General features: G+C 39.2%; 1 protein-coding gene across 1 annotated transcript in view; it reads left to right on the plus strand.

Annotated features, from left to right (window-relative positions):
- The window catches only part of DYM (dymeclin), a 337,031-nt gene that overhangs the window by 233,962 nt on the left and 85,818 nt on the right, over positions 1–17,251 (plus strand). The gene's annotated exons all lie outside the window — the stretch shown is intronic.

Here is a 17,251-nt window from a genome sequence, read left to right on the forward strand (position 1 = left end):
GCTAAGCAAGTATAACGTTACTAACTTCTTTTTTTTTTTAAGACTTTATTTATTTATTTGACAGAGATCACAAGTAGACAGAGAGGCAGGCAGAGAGAGAGAGGGAAGCAGGCTCCCCGCTGAGCAGAGAGCCCGATGCGGGACTCGATCCCTGGACCCTGGGATCCTGACCTGAGCCGAAGGCAGCGGCTTAACTGAGCCACCCAGGCGCCCACGTTACTAACTTCTGTATATGTGTCTGTGTGTATGTGTCCACACACACATTCCAGTGGTTCTCTAAGTTCTCATTTTTACTTTCCTTTACCCATGACTGAACAGTAGAATTGTCCAGAGGCTTCATGGTGAGTGATCGTTTCATTGGCAGCTCACAGAACGTGTACTAGTGTATTCTCGTGCTTTAAATTGTTCTTAGTTTTAATTCATAATATAAATACCAATACATATTATGGACATAAAAATAGGTTTTTTGAGAGCATCAGAGATTTCCAAGAATATAAAAGGGTCTTGAGACCAAAATACTTCAGAACCAGTGGAATATATGATCTGTTACACACACAGACACACAAGCACACTCACACAGACGTGCACAAACATCCATGCACACACACGCAGAAGGAACAAGTAAATATATGCTGCTTCATATCCTATGCTTGTTTTTTGTCTGTGGTATTCTTCTCTCTCGGTAGGATTGAGTGTACTTTGAAGGCATGAGTATGTTCTGTCTTGGGCTGAAAAAAGTAGGCTAAATATTAACCAATTAATTGATGAGGATGAAGCTCCGTGTCCACACCTCCACTGCTCTTGCAGGCATCCGAAACTACAGAGTTTCAGATCTAAATTATATCTGTAAGACATTAAATTTGAGTGGTTTGATTGTTTCCCTAGTCAAAAAAGATAGTTTCTCACATTCAGGGGACATGTGTAATTTTTAAGCTGAATTATATATTTTCTCATTAATTTGTGCATGATCTTTATGTCAGAACTGCTTCTTTTCTGGGGCACCTGGCCGGCTCAGTTGGTGGGGCATGTGACTTGATCTCAAGGTCATGAGTTTGAGCCCCACAGTGGGTATAGCAATGGCTTTAAAAAAATGTTTAAATTGCTGCTTTCTTGTTCAAAGGATAGTTGTAGTATTCTTTCCTTTAGTTCAGTACACATAAAACAGGTTGTTCGACCTCTACTTGATCTAATACTTTGCTGTCTTAAATTCTAACTTCCTAAAGAGCAAGCACCATGTGATTGAAATTTGTTTTGATCAAGTCTTGATGGCTTATCCTCGGCATGGAATCCTAAAATATTGCTAACCCTGGAGTATGCCATTTGACCTAACCTTTTGAACCAATAACTCTTAAGGTTTATTTATTTATTTATTTTGGAGAAAGAGGGAGCTCATGCACAGTCTTCAAGCAAATGGTGGAGGAGAGACAGCGGAAGAGAGAGAATCCCAAGCAGACACCCCGCTGACTGCAGAGCCCAGCACAGGGCTTGATCCCATAACCCTGAGATCATGACGTGAGATGAAATCAAGAGTCAGATGCTTAACTGACTGAGCCACCCTGAACCAATACCTCTTATTCAGAGTCTTTTATCTCATTTATATTTGCTTTTAGACATTTCATTTCTTCAGAAATATATTATAAGATATTCTGAACTCATTGCACATAACAAGAAAACTTGAATTCAGGGATTTTCCAGTTTTCCTCCCTTGTATTTTAGGCAGTTATATTTTTAAGATTCCTTGTTAGTGTGTACTCTTTAACTCAAATCTCAAATTCATTTGACTGAAACAGTTGATGGATAGGTAATCTTGAAAAATATCTTTAGCTGTTTGTTTTACACGTGTGTGCCTTTACTGAGTTAGTGTTAAAACACTTCCTTTTACATACACAGTCATAAATGCGCATACATACTACATAATACTTCTTGTATTTCAGTGTTGGTTCTGGGTGAGACTATCACTTGGAGATGTTCCTGTGGGGTATAGAGGCTGGGATAGAGAGTTTAACATTGCTAGGACATGGGAATGGCTATCTGGAATGAGCTGTCATATGCAAAGAGTTGGAAACGATGAAATTTGCCTTTGTTAAAACCGTTCCTTTTAGATGTTGTTACTTTTGAAGGAATCACTTTTGGGTTTATTCCAGTGATGGGGGCATTAATCAGGATGTTGCTAAAACTTCTGTTTGGGGATTACTTTAGCATGGTGTGAGAGGTAGAAATGAAGAGGGCCTAGCACCTTTACACAGGGATTCTCAGTGGCTACATAGAGTTCTGTATGACAAATTTGTAAGAGGTCTGTAACCAAACTTGGGGGTTTTCGGAAAAGGGAGAGAACAGTTTGGGGGAAGTAGGGAAGGAATTGTGCCAGTTTTCCTGGCAAGGAGTTGCATTTTGAGCCAGGTAGTATTTTGAAAGGAGAGATTGAAACGGGAAAGCAGTCTGGGGTTGTGCTTCTTGAATAAGGGCATAGAGGCGAAAACAGCACGTCATCGCCCTTGGGTTTCTCGTGTCCAGCACAGTTTCTGGCATGTGCTAGGTGCTCACACCATACACAAAAATTAACTCAGAATGGACCATAGCCATTAAATGTAAGAGCAGAGACTGTACAATCCTTAGAAGAAAATACAGAAGTAAATCTTTGGTAACAAAATAAAAACAGACAACTCTTAGACTTCATCAAAATTTAAAACTCTTGAGCTTCAAAGGCCACCATCAAGAACATGAAAGGACAGCCCACAGAATGGGAGAAAATGTTTGCAAATCTTATATCCAATAAGGACTAGTTAGTATTCATAATATGTAAAGAATTCTTAATAGCTCAGACACAGAAAGGACAAATAGTCCAGTTTTTTAAAAATGGTGACTGTTTTGTAACCTGGTTCTGTGGTTTATGTATCTTACATAGCTGTCTGGCCTTGGGCAGGTCATTTTGCCTCTCCTGGCCTCAGTTGCCCCATCTGTAAAATGGGAGTGACAGTAGAACGTACTACCCAGGGTTGTTGTCAGGATTAAATGAATGAACAAGTCCAGGGAGGAACCTTGGTGCATAGCAGGTGTTGAGTAAGCATTAGCTACTGCAGTTATGCTGTGCAGTTCATGTTTGGGAGAGGGATTCTGGGACAACAGAAGCCAGCTCAGGAGATGAAGATGTGTGCGTGCCCTCTGGTGACGGGGAAGACTTCCTTCAGGAGAGCTATGACATCAGGTAGAGGGGAAGATAACGGAAGCCACTGTAAACTCATAGTTGAGCAGCAACATGAGGAAGCGTCTTTAATCTGTCTGGGGACACCTCAGTTGTTATTTGGCACCAAAGGGTGAATCTCAACCCCAAAGGGAGGCCCTCACTTTTCAGCATGCTCCCTGATCTTAGAAATATACCAGGGCTGAGTTTGTCCCAGAGCCCCAAAGGTGAACCACACCAGAGTGGCCACCAAGATCAAAGCAGTGGCTCGCACTGGCATTTTTCTAGTCGGTCGGCCAGTCCTCCTGAATGCCAGATGTCCCACGAGGCCTTGGGTGAGCCAGTGATTGGGTTGTTCACCAGTCCCGCCTCTGCCTAATTACACAGCCAAGCACTACTTTCCATCATGCTTGTGTCTGGTGGTTGTGGGAGCATCAGACCAGCTATAGTCAGTGGGATGTAGGCGGAAGTGATGTCATCGTCACCACCGCCCCCCGCCACCACCACCCCGAGCCATCTTCCACATGTCTCTCATCACGTGCTAGCTGGATACAGGAAATTTGGTGTGAGACTCCAGGGTCCAACAATATGGCAGTGCGTGGACCCCTGAATCATCTCCCTGAAAGCCAACTGGGTACTCTGTTGGACTGTGATGCAAAAGAGCAATTAAAAGAGAAAATGGGCAACGGAACAGAATAGACATTTCTCCAAAGCAGACAATACAAGTAACCTGTAAGCACATTGAAAGATGCTCAATGTCATGGTCAGAAAGTGCAAATTTCAGCCACGGTGATGTTTATACCACCAAGATGACTGTCATCAAAAGACAGAAAATCACAAGTGTTGGTGATTTTGTGTTGGTTTATTTTTCCTTTGAGACTTTCAAGATGTTTTAACTCATCAGGTATTTCCTCTGCTCCAGCTCTAGGATCAACCAGATCTTCAAGAAAGATCATGAAATTTGAATCAAGATCTTTGTAGTTACTTTCATAATGTAGAAACTGCTGTTTTAAAAAAAAAAAAAAAAAGCCAAATCTTCTGAATAAGGTTGGTGAACATCTCTAAAAGAAACAACTGCTTTGGGGCCCTGGGGTGGCTCAGTCAGTTAAGCACCTGCCTTCAGCTCAGGTCATGATCCCAGAGTCCTGGGATCGAGCACCCTATCAGGCTCCCAGCTCAGCAGAAAGCCTGCTTCTCCCTCTTCTCCCTCTCCCTCTGCTGCATCCCCTGCTTGTGCTCTCTCTCTGTCAGATAAATAAATAAAATCTTAAAAAGAAAGAAACAACTGTTTTGATCTCATATAGGTCTCAAGCCCCACGTTGATTAGGTCCCAGGAAGTTTCTTCCTTCAACAGTTGATTTTAAAATTCAGATAAATAAAGCTTCTAGCAAGTGAACAAACCCCCTCTGCCACCACCACTTTAATTACAAACTGGACCTGACTTTTTAACATAATCAGACTGGTTTTCTAGGTTGTAGTATAACTTGGCTTTAAATACACTTCTAAATTAAAAAAAAAAAAAGATCTTTAAGTACACTTCCGAATTACGAGTTTCAGAAATGTTCTTAGGATTCTAAGGACAATATTTAGTAGAAGGATTCCCTTCTTGTTTAGAAAAAATTCTTTGTTTTTAGAAAACACACCTCTGTTGAGGGAAAGATAATTCCCATTTATTTATTCCTCAAGAGGAAGTATGTCCTATATCTGTTCTTAAGGAGTATGGCAGAATATTCTTTTTAAGGATTTTTTTAAGAAAAACTATCATCAGAAATACTTAAATAACTCTTATTTTCTTTCCTCTGGCTTATAAAAGAAAATGGGATGCGTTTGCGTTGAAATCTGGCAATGATTAATTAACTTTCTAAGCAAAGTTTAAAGAGTACAGAAAACCCATGCATATTAAATTCAGTAGCTCTGTGTGATAGATTTGTAAAAACTAGTGATCACAGTGTTTTCCCCTTCCTGTTGTACTGAAAAAATTCTTACCTGCTGCTCTGCAGAGCTTATATGAAAATACCTTTTCCTGACAGTCTCCAAATTTTCTTTTATTTATTTAAGAAATCCTAATTTTAATTTTCCATTTGCTCAAATTTTTATTGATTTCTCTATCTCCCTTTCTGCCTGAGTTGGTAGTTCCGAATAGGAAGAAAAGAAGTCTACTATTTGGAATTTTCTTTGATATATCCTTGATTTACATGGCAAATAGAAAGCAGCTGTCTATTTAAGCATCTAATTCTTGAAACCATAGTCCCCTCAAGCGTCATCTGGAAATAATGTAGCTTGTAAAACAAAGCTAAGAAGAAAAGGCAATGTTTGTTTTATGTGGGATGAATGATTTCTGTTGGGGTCCTTTAATTCGGCTATTATGAGGGTTATTAAAAAGCAGTATTACAAAAGGGGTTTAAATGAAAAGAATTTTTTTGAGCTGGTATCTTATTATTACAGTTGATTATAGTCAAAGCTGCAAATGTTTTATAAATGGCACTTTATTTTTGTTTCTCTAAATAAGACCCTGAAAAACCAGTAATCTTACTCATTGTATGAGTAGAAATTCAGCTCTTTCCATAGTTGATTAAATTTATGAAAACAAATTATATTTGAGAATTCAGCTCTGCCTGTTTTTCTGGAAATTTTGTGGATTTCTGGAAAATTCTTAATCTTCACAAGAACATTTGAGGATCACCTTACAAATGCAAGGACAGACAAGAAAGCATCAGATCTATCTAGACTTCAGCTATTAGAAGATTCCATTAACAACAGAGAGTCGAACCTAAATTATTTATTAATTTATTCATGGATTACCTGAGTTTCTGAGATGTGAATTTGGAGATCTCAGTCATGAGAAATGGTACATGTAGGAAAGTAGAAAGGCAGTTTAATTTGTGCTTTGACCATTATTAGAGGCTTTTTCATGATTGGAATGTATTTTCTTCATTTGTTAATACAGCAAAGCAGTTATTTTTGGAAAGTTGACCTATAAGAACTAAATTCAGTCCTTAGATGCATTTGGTGCCAGGGAAATGAAATTACTTAGCATGTTTGTTCAATAATCATTGGGGCATGGTTAATTATTTTCACGCATGTGAGGGCCCTGTAATCTTTCACCTGGTATCTTCTATGACCTCAAGTTTGCATTTTGATTGAGGTCACGAGGAGAGTATTGTGTTGCTCTCAAACCTGTCTTCTTTTTTCTGGAATATGCAACGCCAGCTGACCATTTTTTGTGATTGAATTAATGGCATCCTTTTTAGGGTCATATTCTAAGGCTAAAAGGTACTGAGCCTTTAATAATTAAGGACCGTCTCTCTTATGAAGTTGTTTTACACTGCTCATTAATTCAGATAAGAGTAACTTTTGTTTCATTATGAGTAGTGCTTCTGCTCGTTAACCAATTCCAAGTACTGAATTTCCCGTACCCATTGTAAGTGCTCTATCATATCATTACTAACACTCTCCAGGTTACCAATTGGTAGTAACAGCTAAAGAAGAGTAATGCATGTATAAACACACTCCATATGGTTTCTAAAATTCCTGATTCTTTAATCCCACATGTTGTTAGCTACTACTATTTTTTTAGGTACTTCCCTCTGCCATGTGAAAATACCAGTAAAGATAAAAATCTCCTCCTTCGTGAAGCCTATGTTCTAATGAAGAGCAATGTCTAATGACTGTCAGCACGGGTGAATGAATGAATGAAATATTAGAAGGTCCCATGGGAAAATGAAGCAGGATGAAGGGGTGGAGAGTGCTGGCAATGGGAAGTTAGCAGTGTAAATCCGTCCTCATTGAGAAGGTAACATTTGAGCAAAGACAAGTCGGGTGGCTACTCAGAAGACATGTTCTAGCAAGATGGAACAGGGAGGCCAGAGGGCTTGAGGAAGGAGCCTCCTGGAGCTTGACAGGGTGGTGTCCACATCTCAAAAATTCAGGGTATTGTGGCCGGGAAGGAGATGATCTGGATCACACTGATAATTGTCTTGAACCACTGCTGATTGAGGAGAAATCAGAAAAATTTTAGGTACAGCAACAGCCTGGGAATTTGAAGACCTGTGCTCTGTGTTTTTTACCTTTAATTTGCTGTGAGCTTGGGCAACTTATTTCATCATCCTGACCCTTGATTTCTTTGCCTTTGAAGTGTATCTTGAAGTAGGAAAGCCTGGGTGGCTCAGTTGGTTGAGCGCCCAGCTCTTGGTTTTGGCTCAGGTGGGATCTCAGAGTCCTGAGATCAAGCCCTGTGTTGGGCTCTGTGCTCAGCCCAGAGTCTACTTGAGATTGTCTCCGCCCCCGCCCCGCCCCGTGCTCTTGCGTGCATGCTGTCTCTCGCTCTCTAAAATACATAGACAAATCTTTAAAAAATAAAATAAAATCTAGCTTGAGGTAGATTTTTGAGTGTGGTTTCCTTAACGTTAGCGTTCTCTGGCTCCATCATTTCTGTGAGGATACACTGGGCAGATAGAAACGGATTTGTATAGGATTGTGGGGATGCACAATCAGAGGGGACTCCACCCACATCATATTCTGTGTGAACAATGTCCCCTAAAACACAGCCTGGAATATAGTGTGAATAGTGCGCCCTAGGGTTACAGAACAGTAGCGGGCCAGCGCAGGAAGAGCTCAGTAAGAAATACAGAATCGTGGTGCCGTTTCTTTCTTTAAGGATTTGAGACAGACATTTGTAGATAGCACTGAGTGATGGACATATTTATACATAAGATAAATCAGCTGATGGTTTATAGAATACTGCAAATAAAAGGCTTCTCTGAGAAGGCATCGTAAAAATTTTGGGAGGTTTTCATTTGAATCTCACGTAGTGAAAGGGCCTTTAACTTAGAGTCGGTATGGAGAGTAGTTGAGAGTATCAGCTTTGTGAGGAGAATTCTTGGAAGACAGACCCAGCTTTACAGTTTTTTAGTTTCCTGAAATTTCCCTATGGAAACAGCAGATAGAATGCATCAGCACTCACTCACTCACACTAACATCTGCAGCAAACTAGAGTGCATGGTGGCCACGTCAAACCCGGACTACCGAGAGCTACAAGATCCCTGTAGTGTGTGTGGGAGGAACTAGAAGGACCCAAAGAGACATCTGAGAGATCTGAGGACAGGAGGACCCCCAAGTAGCCAGAATGGGCTCTCTGGAAAGACCAGTTTGAGGAAAGCAATGTGAAACCACTAGGGATTTTGCATTCTCTAATTCATGGTTGAATGTAAGCTGTCTGCTGGAAGAGCTGAAAGAGTTCTAGACTGTGGGCCCTATGAACCTTTAAAACTAAACAGCTCAAGTTTTCCTCGAGGGCCAAGCCCCACACTAAGGTGAAGCTAGTAGAAATAAGCCCACAGAGGAGGTCAGGGACACTAAGCAAAGAAAAAGAAAATTCAGATAAATGTAGGGTTAGAGAAGAGAGCCATGAGATCCCAAAAGGGGCGTGACTATATTTAGGAACACTTCATACTATAGCCCTAGAGTCCTGAGACTAGAAAAGTGCTACCTTGACCCACCTCTCCCTCCTAACGTGTTAGGAAAACTAACTTCAGGAGAACCTGGGTGGCTCAGTCAGTTGATGTCGGCTCTTGGTTCAGGTCATGCATGATCCTGGGGTGCTGGGATTGAGTTTCACATGGGGCTGCTCAGCAGGGAGTCAGCTTCTTCCTCTGCCCCTCACCCCAACTCTTGTTCTCTCTCACTCTCTAACTCATATGCTGTCTCTCTCTCAGATAAATAAACTCTTTAGGAAAAAAAACCTAAGTTCATTAGAAATGAGCAAAAGAGAATGTCAGTCAAATGCAGTGCAAAGGTAGAAGATAAAAGAGAATAAGAATATCTGTACTGATAATGAAAGCATGCAATGTACCCATAAAATAGATGAAAACTATTTAATAACTTTTCCGAATAACTAAAAGAAACTAAGAAAATCATACAAGATAAAACAGGTGCTCAGCTGGCTCAGTCAGCAGAATGGGTGGCTCTTGACCTCAGGGTCGTGAATTCGAGCCCCATGTTGGATGTAGAGCTTACTTTAAAAAAAAAAAAAGATAGGGGCGCCTGGGTGGCTCAGTGGGTTAAGCCTCTGCCTTCAGCTCAGGTCATGATCTCAGGGTCCTGAGATCGAGCCCCACATCGAGCTCTCTGCTCGGCGGGGAGCCTGCTTCCCCCTCTCTCTCTGCCCGCCTCTCTGCCTGCTTGTGATCTCTGTCAAATAAATAAATAAAAATTTAAAAAAGATAAAACAGAAAAACATAAATCAGAATTATTTAAAAAATTGATATTTTCCCTAAACAAAAGAATCATTTTAGAAATGTCAGCTGTACACAAGTATTTATTAAATAAATAAATATAATGCCTTAAGAGTAACGGAACGTGGGGCACCTGGGTGGCTCAGTGGGTTAAAGCCTCTGCCTTCAGCTCAGGTTATGATCCCAGGGTCCTGGGATCGAGCCCCGCATCGGGCTCTCTGCTCAGTGGGGAGCCTGCTTCCTCCTCTCTCTGCCTGCCTCTCTGACTACTTGTGATTTCTGTCTGTCAAATGAATAAATAAAATCTTAAAAAAAAAAAGAGTAACGGAACGTGGAAAGGTGAAAAACTTGAAAGCAAAAAGGAATGAAAGGAAAAGGCTTTGAGAGACAGTGACTAAAGAATATATGCAAAGATCCAACAACTATAAAATAGGAATCCCTTAAAAAGGAGGAAAACTACTAAAAGCTATACTTCAAGAAAACTTTCCTAAAATTAAGAAGAAGAGAAAAAAGAGTCAAAACTGCATGTGGAAATCACATATTCTGTGCTTTGGGCCACCAGTACCAACACAGAGATAAGGAGAAGGTAGTTCAGGGATAGTCGGCAGAAAGACCAGGCACTTTAAATGGAAGAAAATGAAGCTGTCAACACACTTTCTGACAACAGTGTTTTATGCCAGAAGAAAATGGAATCACATTTTAAAGTTACTCAAAGAAAGCACAGGGGTTTTCTATCCCACCAAGCCGACTTCCAAGTATAACAGACATAGACAATCTTACTAAATCTAGGAACTCAAACATTGTTTCCTTCCTAAGGTCCGTCTCCCACTACTCTCTCTGAGTGGTGGTCAGCAAAGGGTTTTGATAAAGAGCCAGAGAGTAAATATTTCAGACTTTGTAGGACACATGCTAGTCTCTGTTGCCTATCTTTTATGGAGTATCTAGATTTTGTTTTGATTGGTTTATATATAACCCTTTAAAAATGTAAAAACCGTTCTTAGCTCAAAAGGTCATATTAAAATAGGCCACAAACAATCTGGCCCATGGTTCATGGTTTACCAGCCTCTGTATGGAGAAAGAGCTTTAGACAACCATGCTGATTGGACAGTCACAAAGGCTAGTGGTGAGCATTAGCTACATTTTTTACTAGAGGAACACTAAATGATACACCTGAAGGAGCAAGTATAGTAAGTAAAGTCTGTTTTTCTGACAATAGGGATATAACTCTTAAACTGTGGAGAGGGAAATGGGGAAAGCATGTGAGAAGTAGAATAAGCTTGCGGATTATAGTTAACTGGGAGTTAAAGGATATTATTTCAGTTCGGATCCTAAAATAGAAGTAGGCAGTAAAAGAAATTAGCTAATTTCAGTATTGCTTATGATAGGGAACCAATAGAAAATGATAAAAAAAAAAATAAGGGGATGAGAGAAATTTAATACAAAGTTATTCATATAAAGATTACCATTAGAATAAAAATACGAACTTCCTAAATACCAGAAAATATAACCTAAAAAACAAAATATGAAAAGAAAGCAACAAAATAGACACATTTCAAAAGTCTACTTATTAAAAAGACTTAGTTACATATAAATATAATATAAAATTATATGGGAGCACTGAAACCAGCCAAACTGATCTTTAAAACTCAGTCCATAAGAACTGGTTGAATAACTTTTGGTGCAGTTAAACAGTAAGGTACTATGCAGCTGTAAAAATGAAGGAGAGATATTTCTGTAGAAAGTCTATGTCCACCACATAACCATCCTCAGGATAGGTCGGTGATATCCATTTGTATCAATTTGTACAGTGGGAATGCCTGGCTGGTTCAGTTAGTAGAACATGTGACTCTCAATCTTGGGGCCATGACTTCAAGCCCCATGTTGGGGTAGAGTTTACTTTTAAAAAAAAAAAAAAAGGAAGGGAAGGTAGAAATTTTTTTTTTGAACACTTGCCTATAAGAGTGAAGGAGAGTGATAGGGATAAAATGAGCCTCTGAAAAATCCTTATTCTTTAGATTTAATTGAAGAACTACATAGACTGTTCTTAAAGGAACAAAACCTCCGCCTATAGAATTGAGTATTAGTGATTGCTCATATAGCAGGATTATAAAAGGAAATTTAAAAGAGCAGCTTCTAACACTGAAATACATTGAAATAAATAAACCTAAATATATATCCAGTTGGTGGCATAACCAACCAACCAAGTGACTCTAGACTATACCTTGAAAACACAGTTGGAAAAAAAAAAAATTAAACTGTTTTTACTAGTCATATTTATGTACGAGCCTTGGTGTTGTTATTTCAAGAAACGCGTGTGTAATGTGAGATAAAACAAACGAGTGGTTGTGCAGTATTCTAATTTTGCTTCCTCTATTGCCTTGGGAACCTGGATTCTTGGCACAGGAACAGTATATGCAGATGTAAAATAGAAGAGATTGAGTAAAACCCCTTTGATCTTAGCTTGAATAGGACCTATTTCTATGGACTCATATTTTTGTTTGTTTAATATCTCTAGCTATGTCTAGTCATTCTACTTCTGTCCTTTGAACTTATGGAAACAGTGACCAACCCAGTCGCATAGCACTGAGCATCCTTAGCAACCAGATTTCCACTAAAAGGAACAAAGAATTTATCCTGCCTTTTATTATAAGATGGAAGAAAACAATAGATAAGGAAAAGTTCCTCTTTGGAGAAGTTTTACAGCCAAAAATGAAAAAAGGATAGAATTAGAATATGGCCATTTTGCAAACCTTAATAAATGAATGCATCCAAGCATGGAGCGTAAGTGGCTGCTAAACTCGCAAAAACAGACAACCAGACATTGTGTGCCTTCTGTTGCAGAACACACCACTGTTTATGAAATAGTTTTGCTTTAAAAGAAAAAAAGAATCAAACCTAATATGATCAAGCCTTTAGATTAAGCTACTAATTTACAGGAAAGATCGAGAACAGAAAAACCTTAACTGCCACCACCAAAAACCAGATTACAGGAAACTATATTGGACAAATAACCTGGTTTATTCAACTAATAATTGCAATGAAAAAGAGAGAAACACACTTTAATAAAAAGTACTTGCACTATAAAAAATTTTATTTGGATCCTCATTCTGTTTTTTTAAAAAAAAAAGAACAAGAAAGGCCTTTTTTTCTTAACCTAATTAGATTAGATTGGGCGTTTGATAATTTTCAGAGATGACTGTTAACTCTTTTATGTGCGAGAATGGCATAGTGGTTGTATTTTTAAAAGAATATTTTGTAAAAGATTTATTTATTAGAGAGCGCTCACATGCAGGGGATGAGAAGGTAGAAGGAGAGGGAGAAAGAGAATGTCAAGTAGACTCCCTGCTGAGCACGGAGCCCAGCACTGGGCTTCATCTCAGGATTTTGAGATCATGACCTGAGCTGAAATCAAGAGTTAGATGCTTAACTGACTGAGCCCCGCAGGTGCCCCTTGAAGAAAAATTCTTACCTTTTGGAGATACTTACTGATATGTTAATGACTGAAAGATGTGTCTGGAGTTTGCTTCAAAATAACACTTGAGGGGAGGAAATAGAGTATAAAGAAACAAGACTGGTACTTGAATAAATAATTTTTTGAAAGACACCAGTGGGAAAAAAGAAAAGAAACAATATTTGTCCAAACTCCGGCCTCGGACATACCTGGATTTGAATTCTACTTCTGTCTCCTATTAGCTGTGTGATAGTAAGGAAATTACTTAATATTTTTGAGTTTCAATTTCCATATCTGAAAATAAGCATGACAGTCCTGTTATCAATGACTTAATCCTAGTTTTTAAATAGGATTTAAAACAGTAAATACAAAAGCGAAACACAGTATATATTCAAGGAGGGCATCATCCATCCAAAATACATGATGTTATTTATGCCATGTTTTGCTCCAGACATTGAGTATACAGTGATGAATGAACAGAAATGGACCTTGCCCTGCCTCAGGATTTGGTGGAGGGAAAAAATACCACAATCATTTAGCAAGCAAATAAATACAACATTATAAATAGGGAAAATAACTATAACATAACGCAAGAGAATTTTGAGAATCTTAATTTAAATTTGGGGTGCTGGGGAGATGAGTATTTGCTCTGTGAAAATTTAACTGAGACCTGGTAAAGCCAGAGGAAGAGTGGGCGTAGAGTGTTTTAAACAGCATGTTCAAAGGCCCTGCAGGTAGACAGAGTTCTGTTTATTCAGGAAAATGTACGCAAGCCAGAATGTCTTGGAGAGTAGCATTAAATAAGACTGGAGGCAGAGGTTATTGTCTGGCCATGCCAGGCCTGGCAGGCTGTTCATGGAAAGGAGTTGGATGTATTTTTTTTTGTATATTTTATTTATTTATTTGAGACAGTGACAGTGAGAGAGAGTATGAGCAAGGAGAAGGTCAGAGAGAGAAGCAGACTCCCCGTGGAGCCGGGAGCCCGATGAGGGACTCCATCCCGGGACTCCAAGATCATGACCTGAGCCGAAAGCAGTCACTTAACCAACTGAGCCACCCAGGCGCCCGAGTTGGGTATTATCCATAGTTCAGCATAAGGTCATTGAAGGGTTTTGAGCAGTGGAGCAACTGGTCAGATGTACCTTTGGAAAAAAGCGTTTTAGACAAGTGATTCTAAAGAGGTCAGAGTTGAGACCAAGGCCAGTTAAATCAGCTTGGTGAGAGATCACAGCACAGTGGCTTGGAACTCAAGAGAAGTCTCTCCTGGAGGTGGAAATATAGGTGTTGTCCACCTGAACAAGATATTCAAAGTCATGACAACTGACAAGATCACAGTGCAAGAGAAAGTGGCATGAGAAGGAAAGAGGGATCAGTACAGAGCTCGGAGGGGCCTCCAACCTTCAGAAGTTGGATAGAAGAGGAAATGCTTGTAAACAGGGAATTAGGGAAACACCACGTGCGTGGTACCAGGTAGGTGTGTCTTAGAGAGGAGGAAATGGTGAGCCAACTATGGGTTGAAGACTGAGGACGACATGAATGTTAAAACACATCCGCGAAACAGATGTTATCTGCGCATGTAAAAATGGGAATTATTTTTAACAGGTAGCTAGATGAATCATGAGAAAAATCTTTTGGAGATTAGATTTTTAAATTGAAATCTAGGATGGAAAGAAAATACAAAGATAATTATTCTCAATCTTCTATTCAGCCTTTCCTACCTTAGAGTATGTCTGTACCCCTGTTTCTGTTAACATACCCAGCTTATGAAGTTCTTATGTGGACGGATGGTAAGAAGAGTGAAGTTTATTGAAAATGCAAGTTTTATATTAGTACTTTAATAATTTATAATAATAAGCCTCACAGCAGCTAAATATCCTGATTAATTTAAATCTATATGTCAGATTTTAACTCGGTTATGCTTAGTAAACTTAGTAAATCAAGTGGAAAGAACTAAAATCAAAAGTGTGTTTATACAACTCCTGTTATAGGAAGCTCCAGAGAGTCCCATGGTAGCCCTGGGGTGACTTCCATGAGATTGTTGAACCTATTTAAGCAACTCTTACATAAGATAGGAAGCTTTGCAGTCACCATCACATCCATGGTTCAAAGGAAATACTCCTTAAAGCATTTTTGCTTTACAAATGTTTGTCATTTTCATCTATAAAAATACAGAGGAAGAGATTTTAAGAACCGAGTACAAATGAGGAAAATGCATGCTGTGTAACAAAGGATGTTGGAGGCAGAGGGGTGTGTGTGTGTTCGGCTTCCAAAAAAGCTTTAGGTTGTTTTTTTCTTTTCAATCTTACATTCTTCTGTCCTTACTATTATATTACTTATGTAGAGCCTTCTGTCCATTGAGTTCAAAGCACTTACAATCATCAAGTCATTTATTTCTTAGATTCATTGAATGGGTGCCCATTGTTCAAAAGCCTGTGGGCGTAAGTACAAAGTTATAAAAGCACACAAATTAAATCTAATAGCACAGGAGCAAGAGAGAAAGCCAGCAGGATCACTTTTGTGCCTGTCGGGAATGCCAGACTCTTAAGAAAGAAAAGAGGAGAAAACAAAAGAAAAAAAAGAAAAGGAATAAAACAACCACCTAGGATTCGTCAGATTCTGAGAGTTGCAAAAGAAATCTGTCCGTCAAAAGGAGTGACCATGGGGTACAGTTAGAAGAGGCCTAACTGGATTTAGAAGGTGCTCTGGAAAATACGCCAAGTCTCACAGTCTCAGATTCAACTCTAATACCGAGAGCATGAGAAAGGATTCTTCCCGTCCCTCGTTTTGTAGGTAACACAGTCAGTTACAAGGCCCCTTGGTCAACTGCCGTTGTCTCAAAGCAGGGTTGTAACATTTGAGGCAGAATCTTTTTCACAAATTCCCAGTTAAATCTTGCTTTCAGTTCTTTCCACACTTTAGAAAGATGTCTATTTCTTCTTAGTTCTCATTTTCCTGTGGTGGCTTAAAAAATGGTTTGTTTGGGTTTTTTTTTTCAATAGTATAGTAAACTAGAAAAATTTAAGCTGATTTTAAAATTAACTTAGAAGAGGAAAAACCTCTTTTTAAGGGTGAGAAGTCAAATAGATGATTTTAAATTAAAAATTGAGAGACCAGCACACACTCTTTCAGAATTAAGAATACAAATGTCAGAGGAAACCGATAAAATGGTTCAAAAATCCTTGCCTCTATGCAGGCGGCAGGGAGATTAGAGGGAGGCAGAAGATGGCTTCCTACTGCTCTTGTTTTGTTTCAAATCTAGTAGTAGTCTTGACTTTGAAACTAGGCTCATTCGTTACTTTGATAAACTTAAAACTAAAGTTTAGGGAAAAGAAAAAGAAGAACAGGAAACCAAACCCTCATGTGCAGTAAATATTTGGGATCATTTTCAAAATTGAGTTTAATGCATTATTCTCCGTCTAATTAGACAGAGTCTGATGAGTAACAGACTCATCAGCACCCTTACGCTGTAAACCTTCGTCTGATTGTTGGTAATTCAAGAGAGATTAGCTAAAACTGCTTAAAAAAAAAAATTACACATTCCACAATTAGGCGTTTTCTCCTACTTCTGGTTTTCTCATTTAATCGGAGATCTCTAAGGACGCTGACTGGAACTCCCAAAAGCATTCTGATGGGAAGTGTTAAATGGGGGACCCTTCCCTGTGCTGTTTTATACGAACTCTCTGTCTAAATTGCATTAGTTTATACTCTTGTTTCTTCCTTTTCTTTGCCTTCATTGCACTTCCCACAATTCACAGCTCTCCCACTGGACTCAAAACTCTGTACAGGCAGGTGTCCCATCGTTGGTCCCTGCTTCCATACTGCTCCTAGTCGGGCACCTTTTCATAACAGCCATCAATTGGTATTTGTTAAATGAATGGCAGATTTCACCTGGGACTATATTGTGTGGGCTAATGGGTAGCTACTGGGAGGATTGATTAAATTGCATCAATTAGCCCTGTAACCTGAAGGAGTTAATAAAACTTACCAGCTGCCTGGAGTACATTGAACCAGACCTACCATGGCCAGTAAATTACAGAGGAGCACAGAATCCTGGGCAGGTGTTCAGTGTCCTTGCTGTTACCAAAGCTCTTAGAAGGGTACAGAACAGACAGCAACTGTTTTGAGAGCTTTTATAAAAGGCAGTTTGTAACTGGTATTTGGTGTGCACAGTTAATTCATTGTTAGTATCTCCCTCCATGTCTTTGTCTGTCTTAAAAATCTTTGTACTCTTTTTGTTCCCCATCCAGTTTCCTCAAATTTTAATTGACGTAAAGTTGAGGTCTTTAAGAAGGTTATCATCATTTGTCTGTTTGGCTTGTTGGCACATCAGAGAGAGTTAACAGTGACTGTTGAATAAATAGGAACCAGTGAATTAGTTCAAATAAT

This window comes from Neovison vison, chromosome 3 (genome assembly GCF_020171115.1).
Source record: "Neovison vison isolate M4711 chromosome 3, ASM_NN_V1, whole genome shotgun sequence".
Classification (NCBI taxonomy): domain Eukaryota; kingdom Metazoa; phylum Chordata; class Mammalia; order Carnivora; family Mustelidae; genus Neogale; species Neogale vison.